This window comes from Hemiscyllium ocellatum, chromosome 30 (genome assembly GCF_020745735.1).
Source record: "Hemiscyllium ocellatum isolate sHemOce1 chromosome 30, sHemOce1.pat.X.cur, whole genome shotgun sequence".
Taxonomy (NCBI): Eukaryota; Metazoa; Chordata; class Chondrichthyes; order Orectolobiformes; family Hemiscylliidae; genus Hemiscyllium; species Hemiscyllium ocellatum.
Genome location: NC_083430.1, coordinates 53,474,951 through 53,487,886, shown reverse-complemented (window position 1 = coordinate 53,487,886; position 12,936 = coordinate 53,474,951). Strand labels below are relative to the sequence as shown.

General features: G+C 38.1%; 1 protein-coding gene across 1 annotated transcript in view; it reads right to left on the bottom strand.

Annotated features, from left to right (window-relative positions):
* LOC132830112 (proto-oncogene tyrosine-protein kinase LCK-like) overlaps window positions 1-12,546 on the bottom strand; it is a 132,559-nt gene extending 120,013 nt beyond the window's left edge. The window contains exon 1 of the mRNA XM_060847599.1: window positions 12,358-12,546. The gene's annotated coding sequence lies outside the window, so the exon portion shown is untranslated. The remainder of the gene's footprint in view (window positions 1-12,357) is intronic.
* Between the last annotated feature and the right edge of the window lie 390 nt (window positions 12,547-12,936).

Below are 12,936 nucleotides of genomic sequence, written 5' to 3'. Positions count from 1 at the left end.
CAATTTTATTTTTGATTTCTCTCCACATTGCTACCAGACCTGCTGAACTTTTCCAACATTTGTTTTTGTTATATTTTTGATCCCCAGTTTTGATCACTCCCACGAGTAGAGTTATCTTTATGTTTCCACAAGCTATTTTTCTTGAAATGAAGCCTTCTCCCACACAACAGACCCAAATGTTTATCAGACAATGTTCAAAAGGGAGCACAGTCCTATTAACCAGACAGGTAATCTTTTAAATTAGGTGCATGCAACTCAACATTGCCAAGATGAACTTAGTTCACAACTAATAAAGAAGCTTTAGTTTGTCAGCAAAACCACACAAAGCTTTAAATAGATCATCACGGGTTTGTTTTTTTTATTTGGTAGGATTCTTAGGTGTTTCTTAATGCAATGTAGAATTTTATGTGCACCACCCTCTGGGTGACAGCATTCAGGGTGACAAGTTAAATCAACATGTCGAGAATCACTGAACAGGGCTAGGCATATAAGTGTGACTACAAGAGCAGGTCAGAGGCCAGGAATCCTGCGGCAAGTTACTCACCTCCAGACTCCCCAATATCTGCCCAGCACTTACAAGATACAAGTCAGGAGTGTGATGGGATACTCCCCACTTGCCTGGATGGGTGCAGCTCCAATTACAGTCAAAAAGCTTGATACCATTGATAAAACCATAAACAATAGGAGCAGGAATTGGCTATTCACCCTTTCCAGCCTGTTCGATCATTCAATAGGATCCAATATTCCTCACATTCACGTTTGATTCCCCAAATGATCAAGAATCTATCAATCTCAACCTTAAACATACACAAGGACTCTGCCCCCATGCACTCTACGTTAAGTAGCTCCAAAGAGTCCCAACCCTCTGAGAGAAAAAGGTCCTCCTCATTGGTGTCTCTTTTATCCTGAGGCAATGTCCTGTGACTGAAGACTGTCTCATGGGGGGTAACATCCTCTCAGCGTTTACTCTGTCAGGCCCCTTTAGAATCCAATGTGTTTCAGTGACATCACCTTGCATTCTTCTAAACTCCAAAGAATAGAGACCCATCCTCTTTTAAAAAAAAAGAACTGCTGATGCTGGAAATTGTAAAATTGCTGGAAAATCTCAACATGTCTAGCAACATTTATGAAGAAAAATCAGAGTTAACATTTCAGATCCAGTGACTCATTCTTCAGATTTGATGGTAATAAGGAAAATGTTTTTTTTGTGCAGAAGAGTGAACCTTTACTGAGCTGTCTCCAATCATACAACACCTACAAATGTGGAAGCAGGCCATTCAGTCCATCAATTCCACACCGACCCTCCAAAGAACATCTCACACAGACCCATTCCCCTGCTCTATTCTTGTAACAGTACATTTCCCATAGCCCATCCACCTTGTCTGCACATCTTCGGTCTGTTATAGGAAACCAGAACACCCAGACGAGGGGAGAACGTGCAAACTCCCACATTCAACCTGGGTGGAATTGAACCCAGGTTTCTGGTGCTGTGAGGCAGCACTGCTAGCCACTGGGCTACCCATCCTGGCCTGTGTTGCCTGCCAATAAAATAGTAGATTAAATTAATTTCTTAAATAAGACACCAAAACTGCTCACAGTACTTCAGATGTGGTCTCACCAGCGCCTTGTACATTTCTTTAAACTTCTCTACTCTTATTCACCAACCCTTTTGAAATAAGGACCAACATTCTGTTAGCCTTGCTGAATTCCTGCTGGCCCTGGGTTCTAGTTTTTTGTATTTCATGCAGAAGTGTCCCCCTCAAAGTCCCTTTTAGTCCCAGCTTTCTGCAGTTTTACTCCATTTAAATAATACTCTGTTCTTTTGTTCTTCCTTAGAAATGAATGAGTTCACATTTTTCCACATTATATTCCATTTGAAAACATTTTGCCCACTTACTTAACCTATCAATATCTTTCTGTAACCCAGGACAAAGCAGCCCACGTGATTGACACCACATCCGCAACCATCCACTCCTCCCACTATAAACGCCAGTACAGTCTGTTCTGGTATAATATGACAGTTTCATTCCTGTGAGATTCCACATTATAAGAAAATTGTGATAAAGCAGCACCATTTAAACCAATGGGACAGGAATCACGTTATAGCCAATACATGTGAAGAAGGTTTGTGTTTTACAAATAATGGTCTAAGTTCTTCAAGCGCTTTACAGCAGAATCGACTATAGCAGCCATGTGTACTAACTGTAAGGTGCACCGTAGAAATTCACCAAAGATCCTCAGACAGCACCTTTCAAACCCTTGATGACTTAGCAGAAGGACAAGGGCAACAGATACCTGGGAACAACGTCACCTAGAAGTTTGAGTTTGCACAAATCCTTTTATCACAAAATTCTGGAATTTCACCTTTAATGGCACTGTGGATCTACTAACATCAAATGGTCTGCAGTGGTTCAAGAACACAGCTCACTACTACCTTCTCAAGAGGAATTAGGGACGGGCAATAAATGCTGACCCAGCCAGCGATGCCCATATCATGTAAATGAATCAGAAAAAGGCGTCTTAGCAAAATTGTGCTTATGCAAGTAACGCCAATAGACAAGAGTTTGAGACTTTCCTGATCTGCTGTGCTTTTCCAGCACCACTCTAATCGTAACTGATCTCCAGCCTCTGCAGTCCTCACTTTTGCCCAGTGAAGTGGGCTGCTTTGTTCTAGATGGTCTGAAAATGTGTTGCTCATCAGGAAGGGCTTTTGTCCGAAACGTCGAATTTCCTATTCCTTGGATGCTGCCTGACCTGCTGCGCTTTAACCAGCAACACATTTTCAGCTCTGATCTCCAGCATCTGCAGACCTCACTTTTTACTTGTTCTAGATGGTGTCAAGCTTCTTGAGTGTTGTTGGAGTTGCACTCATCCAGGTAAGTAGGGAGTATTCCATCACACTCCTGACTTGTGCCTTGGAGATGGTGGACAGGTTTTGGGGAGTGAAGGGCATTATGGGAGGCTAACACTCTTCGGTAAACAAACCCTCATGGGTCTTTGCAATTGCAGGACAGCTCACAATCTTTCTGCCATTGTCTGCTCCACCCTCCAACATTTTCTCTTCTTCCAGAACAGCTTGCTGCATTGTCATTGCACAGTAACCAGTAAAACTACCCAGTGTCATGCCAATATGGGTTTTTTGTGCGTGTGAGTCTAGCCAGTGAGTGGCTGGTACATTCACTCACAAAGTCAATGGAGGAACTGGCTGGTGTGTGACAACACTGTGATATCTATTCATAGAACGATCAAAGGGATGGAATCAAAAGCTGAGAATATTTCTATATGAAAGTATTGTATTGAAGCTGAGGAGCTATAGGTGTACAGATAGTGCAACCCTTTCATCAACACTACTGGCTGAATAATCTTTGCCTCATTGTTCACGATTAATGGTTCATAACTTAACATTCACAGCACCCTCACTTTGTTCTTTTAGCAGAGGCATTACCTTGAAAAGAACTCCAGAATTTTGTAAGTTTCACTGCTGTTCAGGAAAAGTAGACAACAGTAATAAATCATGGACTCTAGTTTCACTGTCACACCTCAAAGACTATGAAGTTTTGAATTATGTAACTTTATTTTCCCTATCTATACCACTCTCTCCATTTACAACCTTTTACCTTTGTTACTGTATTTTTATTTTATATTCAATAATAAACTTCCTTCATCTTTCACTCAAGAAAACTTTACGCTTAGCTCCTTCAGTTGAATTTAGTTCATTCTGTCTAAAGTCACATGTGTGGAGCTGAGGGCTAAAAGGATTTATTGCAACTAATCAATGGGCATTTAAAAAGAGGAGAGGTGATTTTGCTCTTCCTCACCTGATCATAGCAAATTGTAGAAAGATCAGTCGAATGTCAGAGAAAGGAACTCTCGGCCCCTGTGGCACATCTATCAATGGTACAGCAATGAAACCAATGATTCTCAAGGGGCCAGAACTGGAGAAGTGTTGATATATTGGATGGATGTAGTCTGATGGAGAATATAGATAGGGAGAAGTGAGACCGTATAGGGATTTGAAATCAGTGACAAGAATTTGAAAATTGACGCATTGCTGGACTGGCAGCCAATGTGGTCAGCATGCACAGGTGAAGGTTACGACGTGTGGAGGGTTTTGGTTCAGCTCACATTTAAAGAATATGCAGTGTCCCTCATATATTGTCTCCACATTATTGTTCTTCAGCCTCTTTGAGCAAGAAAACTGAGTACTTTTCGTACAAGCAAAAGGTTTCATTCAAGTTTCCTGATTAAAGTGTTCTGTCCAATTTGGAGACGGGTTAATATTTGTTTGTTTGAATCATCATTTTTTCCTTTGTTTGCACATTGAAGCATCACAGTGTTTCCCTGTGGGTGGGAACATCTTCAACAATCACTCAACGATGTCCTGCTGTCCACCAACACCTCTGAGACTTCCCACCCAAAACAAGAGTGAGAAACACAGCATGTTATCCATACATAGGCCGATATACAGTGAGGTTACATGAAAACATACCAACTCAATTGCATTCAATTATTTGCACCACTCTAATAACTCAGTGCAAGGGGTCATCTGTTTAACCTCATTATTCAATGTTGCTATGGGCAACAGAGTGACATTTTCAATTTAAAGGGCTAAAATGCCTATGCATTCAAATGATGATTTGCATGATTTCCTTTTTAAAATGTTGGCCTTGAACATATATGGTCGCACTGAACGTGTCGAGCCATCTGGAAAATTGAAAATTACAGCAGGATTAAAAAACTTCCAGGGGTCAGAAGTAAATCTGCACAGTGGTTCAAAGTCCAGCCCTGCTGAAGAACACCAAAAATGGTGCTAAAATGGTAAGAAATATCTAGCAGTGACCCTCACTCTGACTTTGTTCCATTCCATGAACATGCATCTCACTTTAACATCAGTAAACTGATTGAAATTGGGAATCTTGTGTCTTTGAACAAGATTTGATTTATCATTTTAATTTAGTGAGTCATTTTGCTATTTTGATGTTGATTTATTTGATAATAAATTCTTACACGATTGTTCCAAGCAAGAGAACTGCCCATTTATCCAACAAGATTAACATTGTGCTTTGGAACTCTGTTTTTTGGTTCTGTAGAACCAGCTCTTCAGTATAAATGAGATTCAGAACTTCTAATTCAAAATATAAACTGGGATTTTGACATCAGAGTTAAAAGTTGATAGTTTGAAAAGAAAATTTTAAATCACTTGGATATCTCAGAAGTACAAATTCTGCCTGAGGACCAACAGACAAAGAAAAATGACAAATTTGCTTTGGTAAACATGACAATTGTTCATTTAGGAAAGGAATTGAAATCAATTAATTCAAAGATAATTAACCCATAATAGACATTGCCAATATTTAAGCTTGTATGTGGTCAAATTCAGTTGTAGTGATTATTTAGAGGAGTCAGGGATGTAAGGATGAATCCCAGAGGGCTCCCAGAAGCATAGGAGAACTAGACCCATAGCAGGACCTCAGCCAAATATGATATCCCTTGCCCAAGTGAGTTATCTTGAGGCAGAATTTTAATGCGACATGTAAACATGTTGCAGGTCAATATCTTCAATCATTTCACTACACAGTTCATTTTTAATGGATTGAAGTGTTGGTGCAATTGGAATTAAGGCTCTGGGGATTATCTTTATCACTAAAATTTGCCAAATTTTATTTAGACTGAATCTATTAGCTTTATATTTCAACTACCAGCACATAATAAAGATACAGCACATTTAAATTAAGCTCGCTGCGAGAATGTTAACCTGATCTGTTCAAGGAATGGTAGAATTTCAGTTTTAATAGAAGCCTTTCTTAGTGTTATTTAGCTGTAACTTCAGAATTACATGGTCTCGTGATCATTTGAAAGACTATCTCATTTAAATTATAACTGGAATCCACTTATTTGTGAGCTATAAAACATTACATGACTATTTAATTGCAATAAAATATTACTTAGCTGTTCCATGAGTGTTCATTAGTTGAAAGAGAGTTTGTTGAAGATTTGGTGATCATTCCAATAAGCAGATGACTATATGGACTCTTTTTTTGGAGCTTGTAAGTTTTTGGCTGCCTTGAAAACTTATTAAAGTTGTGATTAGATTGTTCTTATTAGAAAATAAACTGTAGCATGTATCGTCTTCAGAAGTATGTTTTTGGGGAAGGAAAAGTTGGCAGATCACATTTATATGAGTGACACCATGTTGTGTTGTAACAATATTTCTACTCCTATTTTGTCTACTTATAAAGAAATGAAGCAGAGTTTTCATGATGGACAGTCCCATTTAATCTGCTTTTCTATTGCAATGATTCCTGCTTTCAATAATCACCAGGTCCCATTTACATACACATTTCAGGTTTATCTCAAATTACAAAGTTTGGCAGTGAGACAACTCCCAATCTTTCACAATGCTAATCAGATCAGATTTAGTATTTTTCTAACAATTGAATGGGAGATTGGAACTGAGATTTTTTTTGGTTAGCAAGGTTCTGCAGAATAATCTTCAGATTTAGTGACTGGGTGTATCTCAGCTTCAAATGGGGATAATTCACAAACCATGGAACCTTTGTACTTTCCATCAAAACAATTTCTTGCTGCCAACTTAGACTAAACAAGTTAGAGCAAAAGCAAAAGTTGATGAATGAAATTCTACCTGAAAATTATCAAATGGCCATTGTGGTAAATCTGGCTCATTTGTAAAGAACTCAATAAATGATCACTAATTGTGATCACAAATCAACTTAAAGACAGATATAACAACCTGAAGTAATAAGTAATACAGAAGAACAACTGAATGTTACTTCAAGGCAAGAAAAGTAGTGTACTGTACTTCAATATTATATCCAAATAATTTCGATAAATTACAAAATGTACCAAGGAAGTTAGCACGTGTTCGCGAGTCTTGGGTACTAAAACTACATGTAAGCTCACCTTAAAAATGTTACTCATTTTTAAAAATAAATCAGGGGAGATTTTGAAACAGTCAAGTTTAAACATCCACCAGATAAATTCTTCCAATTTAAACACCCATTTTAAAATGCATATGTTCTGGATGACTGCAGGCGTGCTTAGGTTGCAGGAAGGGTTTGTTAGCTTGATAACCAGTGTTCCAGTAAAATACACTCCATCTTTTACATGAGGTATGTGCATGTCCAAATCTGATAGACTTGACCTAGCAGACAGAGCTAGATTATGCTCTCAAAAACAGAACAAGCTGTTATATAAATGCAAGTAAACCATTTTTTTTTTCAAAATTACTTTTGTAATGTGTCAATCATTGGATAAGTGCAAAGAAATCCTTCGATATCAAGTGTGTAATGGCAGTGCAACAAATAAAAAGATTAATTTCAATTTAGTTTATTGAAAGAGTGCTGTGAGGTTCACATGTTTTGAATGATTTTCTAACTAATGCAATGACTATAGAAATTTTCCTCTCATTCAGAGTAATTAAAAAAAGAATCTACCCCCATCTTGCTCATTAGAATATCTTTGCTGTAGCTGTAATAAAAATGATATTGACATTTTTAAAACTGTAAATCCTTTCAGAATTCAAAAATACTGACTTGCCTCAGTGCAAAATTTAACTGAAAACATTGCCCGATTGGTACTTAATTGTTGCTGCTAAACTCTTACCAAATACTGAATATAGTGAAGCAAACAAAATATTCAATTTTAAAGTAGTAGCAATTGGCATGCAACATACAATTCCATATGCAAAGCCACCCCCTACATTAGTCCTTCCGTTGTGCAGTAAGAATGAGAATCTGCATAATTAATATATTGCATGTCAACATTGAATTATTTCTGCATTGAAGATAAAGTAAGTTTCACCTTCTTTCTGTCAGTGTGGTTAAATTGCTCTCAGGCTACATTCACTCTGTTGGTCAGTGTTAAATGGAATATTATAATATTCACGCAAATGCAGTTAGACATGTAGTAATCCTATTTAGTGCATGAACGAGCAAGAAATTACATTTTAGCCATTCAATTTATAATTTTGACTAGAATTCACCATTTCTGTTGTGAAAATGTTCTGAGAATATGTTGTATTTCAAAAAGTTTTTATTTTAGAAAAGCTGATCGCGAAGGATAAAATTACAGTATTGTCTTTGCTGATTCCACTGTCCTTTTGCATTGGCTTTTCTGCAGCTTTGCATTCATTTTCTCTTTGTCGGACATGTCAGACACGAATGCAACTTCAACATGGCCTGAACTGGCCTTAGATCAGAACAAATGAAATACCCATCCCCAGAGAGGGCAAATTGAGCAAAGTATGGTAATAATCAGCAATCATTTGTTGCTTCGCGGAGGAGCAGAAGTTTCTAGTTAATCACAAAATCTAACCGATGTTGAGTAATTGCCAGTTAGCGCCTGGCATTCACATACAAACATCAAGTCTGGTGTTTGGGGGTCAGACTGTAGCCATTGCAGGGAGATGCTGAAATGAATGCTTTTGTGGTAAAACTGTTTTGCTTTTCAATTCTTGTAATGATTAATTTCTACATACTTCACCAATCGAAATCTTTTTTATTGCTGACCAATAAGGGTTAACATAGAAACATAGAAAATAGATGTAGGAGTAGGCCATTCAGCCCCGCGAGGCTGCTCCACCACTCAGTATGGCCCTGGCTGATCACCAAATCAAATCCCCGTACCCACTTTCTTCCCATACCCTTTGTTCCCTTTAACCTTAAGGACTATATCTAACTCCTCCTTGAAAATATTCCATGTTTTGACCTCAACTGCCTTCTGTGGCAGAAAATTCCACAAACTCCCCCACTCTCTGGGTGAAGACATTTCTCCTCACCTCAGTCCTAAACGGCCCACCCCATACCCTTACACTGTGACTCCTGGTGCTGGACTCATTGCTCATTGGGAACTTCTTTCTGTGTTTACCCTGTCTCAACAATTTGAAGTTTAGAAAATGGGAGATGAAAGCAGTGAAGCCATTTTAGTGATTTAAACAAAGTTGATCAATTAATATCTCAAAGGCACATTCATATTAAGTTGTCATTAAATGTTATTTCATATTTTCCAGAAACAGTAACATTCCATCTTTAAGATTTGTATCTGCAATTCAATGTTAAAAATATTAAATTACAAATTACAGCTACCATGAAATTTCACTCTCTTTTTGAGTAAAAATAATCTTGAGATAGTCATCAAAATTAAAACTATGTCATAATTATGTAATACAAATAAAAAGAGCAGAGTGAGGCTCAGTTTTATGGTCCAGTTTTCCAACTTTGTTTTATAATATTGTCTTCACCCTGCCTCCCACCACTTGCCGTTAACATTCTCCTACCACGCCTAGCTGCTCCACTTTCAACAATTCCAATGTTTTTCTGCTTCGCCTCTCAATTTCCACAAACTTGGATTCATCCAAAACTCTACTGTCTATATTCTTACTCATACAAGGTCCTTCACATCCTTTATCCACATGCTCACTAATCTACATTGGCTTGTGGTTTAGCAATGCCTCAATTTTAATATGATCAAATTTTCCGTGATCTCAGTCCTCCCTCGCCCTCCAACCTCTTATAGCCCTAGAGCCCCCCCACAAACACTCAGCGTTTCATCAACTCTGGACTCTTGTACATTCCCTGCTCCCTCTGCCCTATGCTGACAGCTGACCCGAAGCTGCCTGAAGACCCAAAGTGCGGAATTCTCACTTCATACTTCTCTAACTCTACTTCTTGCTCACAGTGTTCCTTAAAAATTATTATTTTCACCAAGACTTTAGTTACCTACCCTAACCTGTCCTTCTTTACATTGGTGTCAAGTTTTGTTTTATGCTTTGCTTGGGAAATTTTTCTGCTATAAAAGGCACTGCAGAAGAATTTCAACTATCCCGCATTCGATTAACCGAATATCAGATTAGCTAGCAAGTTCGCCAGGTCCCGGTGCTCAGCTAAACTTTGGTATCCAGCTGTCGATTAGCCCAAATTCCATGAACCGAACAAAATACTGCCTGCTCATGTCCTTTGGATAATCGAGTATCCTCCGTATATAAATATAAAAGAGAAACAGGAATTGTTGGAGAAACTCAGCAGGTCAGGCCGCATCGGTATAGAGAAAGCAGAGTTAACGTTTCAAGTCCAGTGACTCTTATTCAGATAAAGATCCTTCTTCCTCTGAAGTAGGGACTCTGGATTCAAAGTGTTGACTTTGCTTTCTCCCCACAGACGCTGTTAGACCTGCTGAGTTTCTCCAGCAATTTCTGTTTTTGTTTCAGATTTCCAGCATACACTTTCTTTATTTTATTTTATGAATATAGCCTGTTATTGAGATAATATACCATAAAACACTATTCTAATAAAATTCCTCTTAACATTGTGTTTTCAAGTGTTTTTTGTTTGCGATTCTCATTTCCCTTCTAAAATCATTTAATCATAGCAAGTGTGTTTGTTGGAAGTGATTTTTATGCAGTACAGAGCAGATATGAATTTCCAATTGTTCAATGCAACTGAACTCCATGATACAATCTTAGCTAAAAGAATTTGATTGAAATGGATAATGAGTCTCGGTGAATCTTAACTAGCGTCAATTCTAGAACTGAACTGGGTTGGTTCAGGTGACCCAATCTAATCAGGTGCAGGCCAGGCCCAGGTGAAATTAGTGAATCCAGGCTACGGTAGTTTCAATGAAATCTCCAGTGATTAAAGCCTTTGAAAAATGGAAAGAAAAAGATGGAAACAATGGACTCATTGAACAGAATTGTAATGTACTCAGCTTTAAAGAGAGTACCCTGTTTTGGATCAGGATTTCACATTTGATTTTGTTCCTGGTTGGCTCACAAATATTCATCCCCATTGAATAGACCCTGCCCTGGGACTGTGTGAATTTTGTATCGAGACACAAGAAACTAACATGAATGAACAAGTCCTTGTAGATACTCAAGAACAATCATGCAGAAGTAAAAACAATGACTGCAGATGCTGGAAACCAGATTCTGGATTAGTGGTGCTGGAAGAGCACAGCAGTACAGGCAGCATCCAACAAGCAGCGAAATCGACGTTTCGGGCAAAAGCCCTTCATCAGGGCAGAGCAGATAGTAGTGAAAAAAATGTTGTAATTATTCATTTTCATCATTTTATAAATGTATGCCCATTTTACAATTGCTGGGGATAAAATCTTGTGAAAGTATAAATTACAAATATATACCATTAATTATGTCAGTAATATTTTCCAGTCTTAAATTTTCTGTCTATTTTCATTTTCTATCTATCACTGACCTATATGAAAGAGGATGTCACGTTGAATTGGGTCTGGTTAGTTCAGTCAGTGAGATGGCCAGTGTGTGGTTTAGAATAACAGCAACTGCACAGGTTTAATTCCTATGCTGACTGAGTTGGTATAGGACCAGCCTTCTCACCCTGCCCCAGAGAGTGGACAGTGATGACAAACTACCAATCAGAAGATCCACCAAGACGACAATTCAGGATGAAGCTTCAAGAGGCAATAAACCCAGAATCAGCTGTCAGGCAGGGCAATCAACAATGGATGCATGTTGTATACCCATGTGGTCACATCCATTGTTATATCAGAGCTGTTTCTGGCTGTGCAGGCATACTTCTCATAATGCCTTGTAATTATTCCAAAAAGCATTCATGTGAATTAAATTATATAAATGCACATTAGTTAAGAATGTATTTGCCATGCCCAGACTCTAGCTAAAAAGGAATTTTATATTTGAGTGGCGAGATTGAGTGAAACAGCAATAAAACAACACCTCACCCTGAACAGAATGCTGGTGATAGCTGGAAATAGACTTTTCAATTCCTGGAACAGACAGAATTCTTTTCAATGCTTTCTGTATGACCAGAAAATCAGTTAAAAACAGGACACGTAAGAGTTACGGTTATAAACTTAATAGAAAAGGAAGCCTTGGACAATGTTTATTTTATATTTTAAATCCCCTCTTCATTAACCTGAAATAAACAATTAATATGTCTATTTTACTGCCACACGTTTTAGAAAATGGCATCTGGATATGCTACAGCCTAGAGTCGTACATACATTGATCCAGTGGCTTGTAGAAGTTAGAATTCTGCAGAATATTATATTCTGATACATTACATATTAAACAATATTTCAGTTTTATAGTGAGATGCAAATAGTTCATCCAGGGACATATTACTTTCATTCGGTGAAAGTTTACAAGCTCCTCAATTGTTCTGAACTTAAGGGAGAATCAGATGCAATCTTACTTCAAAATACAAATCCTAACTCTATACATAGTAATCCACAAAGAGGAAAATATGCTTTTACATTGGATTGAAGATGGCTTTGGTAATAATGTGTTTCAGAGCTGTAAAAAATGATGTGTAAGGTACTGCAGAAGCTCTTCAAAAACTTTTAACTTACCTTTTTATTTGCTTGTGAACTTTATCTCCTCTACATGGTATAATTGGCTGAAGGTGGTGAAAATGTTGATACTCCTTTTGTTCAAAATAGTTGGATTTTGAGGTGAGAGGAAATTGTACAGGCCCAATCTCAGTGAAATAAACCCATTGAATTAATTGATCTGTTCCCCATGCACTGTTGTTGTTTGATCGCTCAGCACCTTGTGATCAAACGTGGCGTTTACCTCAGAAATTCTTTGTCTTTTCTGACAAATCGCCTTATCTCCACAGCTAGCAAGAGGCAACCGACCACTTCCTGTTGAAATGAGCAATACCAGAGAAACTGAGAAGGTTGTTGCGACTGACTCTGGGGTTCCTCATTGCAGGTGCATTTGATTCAATAGCAGCATTAAGTGCAATGGAAAACAGTGAAAACAGTTTGTTTTAATGAGGAACAATCATGCCACAGTGCAAGAGAAATGACCAGCTACTATGAGATAGAGAACCTCAGGCTTGCTCCCAAGGGTCATCAACCCACAGGTAAAGCTGCCTTGGACATTGGGAATCCTACTAAAAAATAGTCCCAGAATAATGCAGCAAG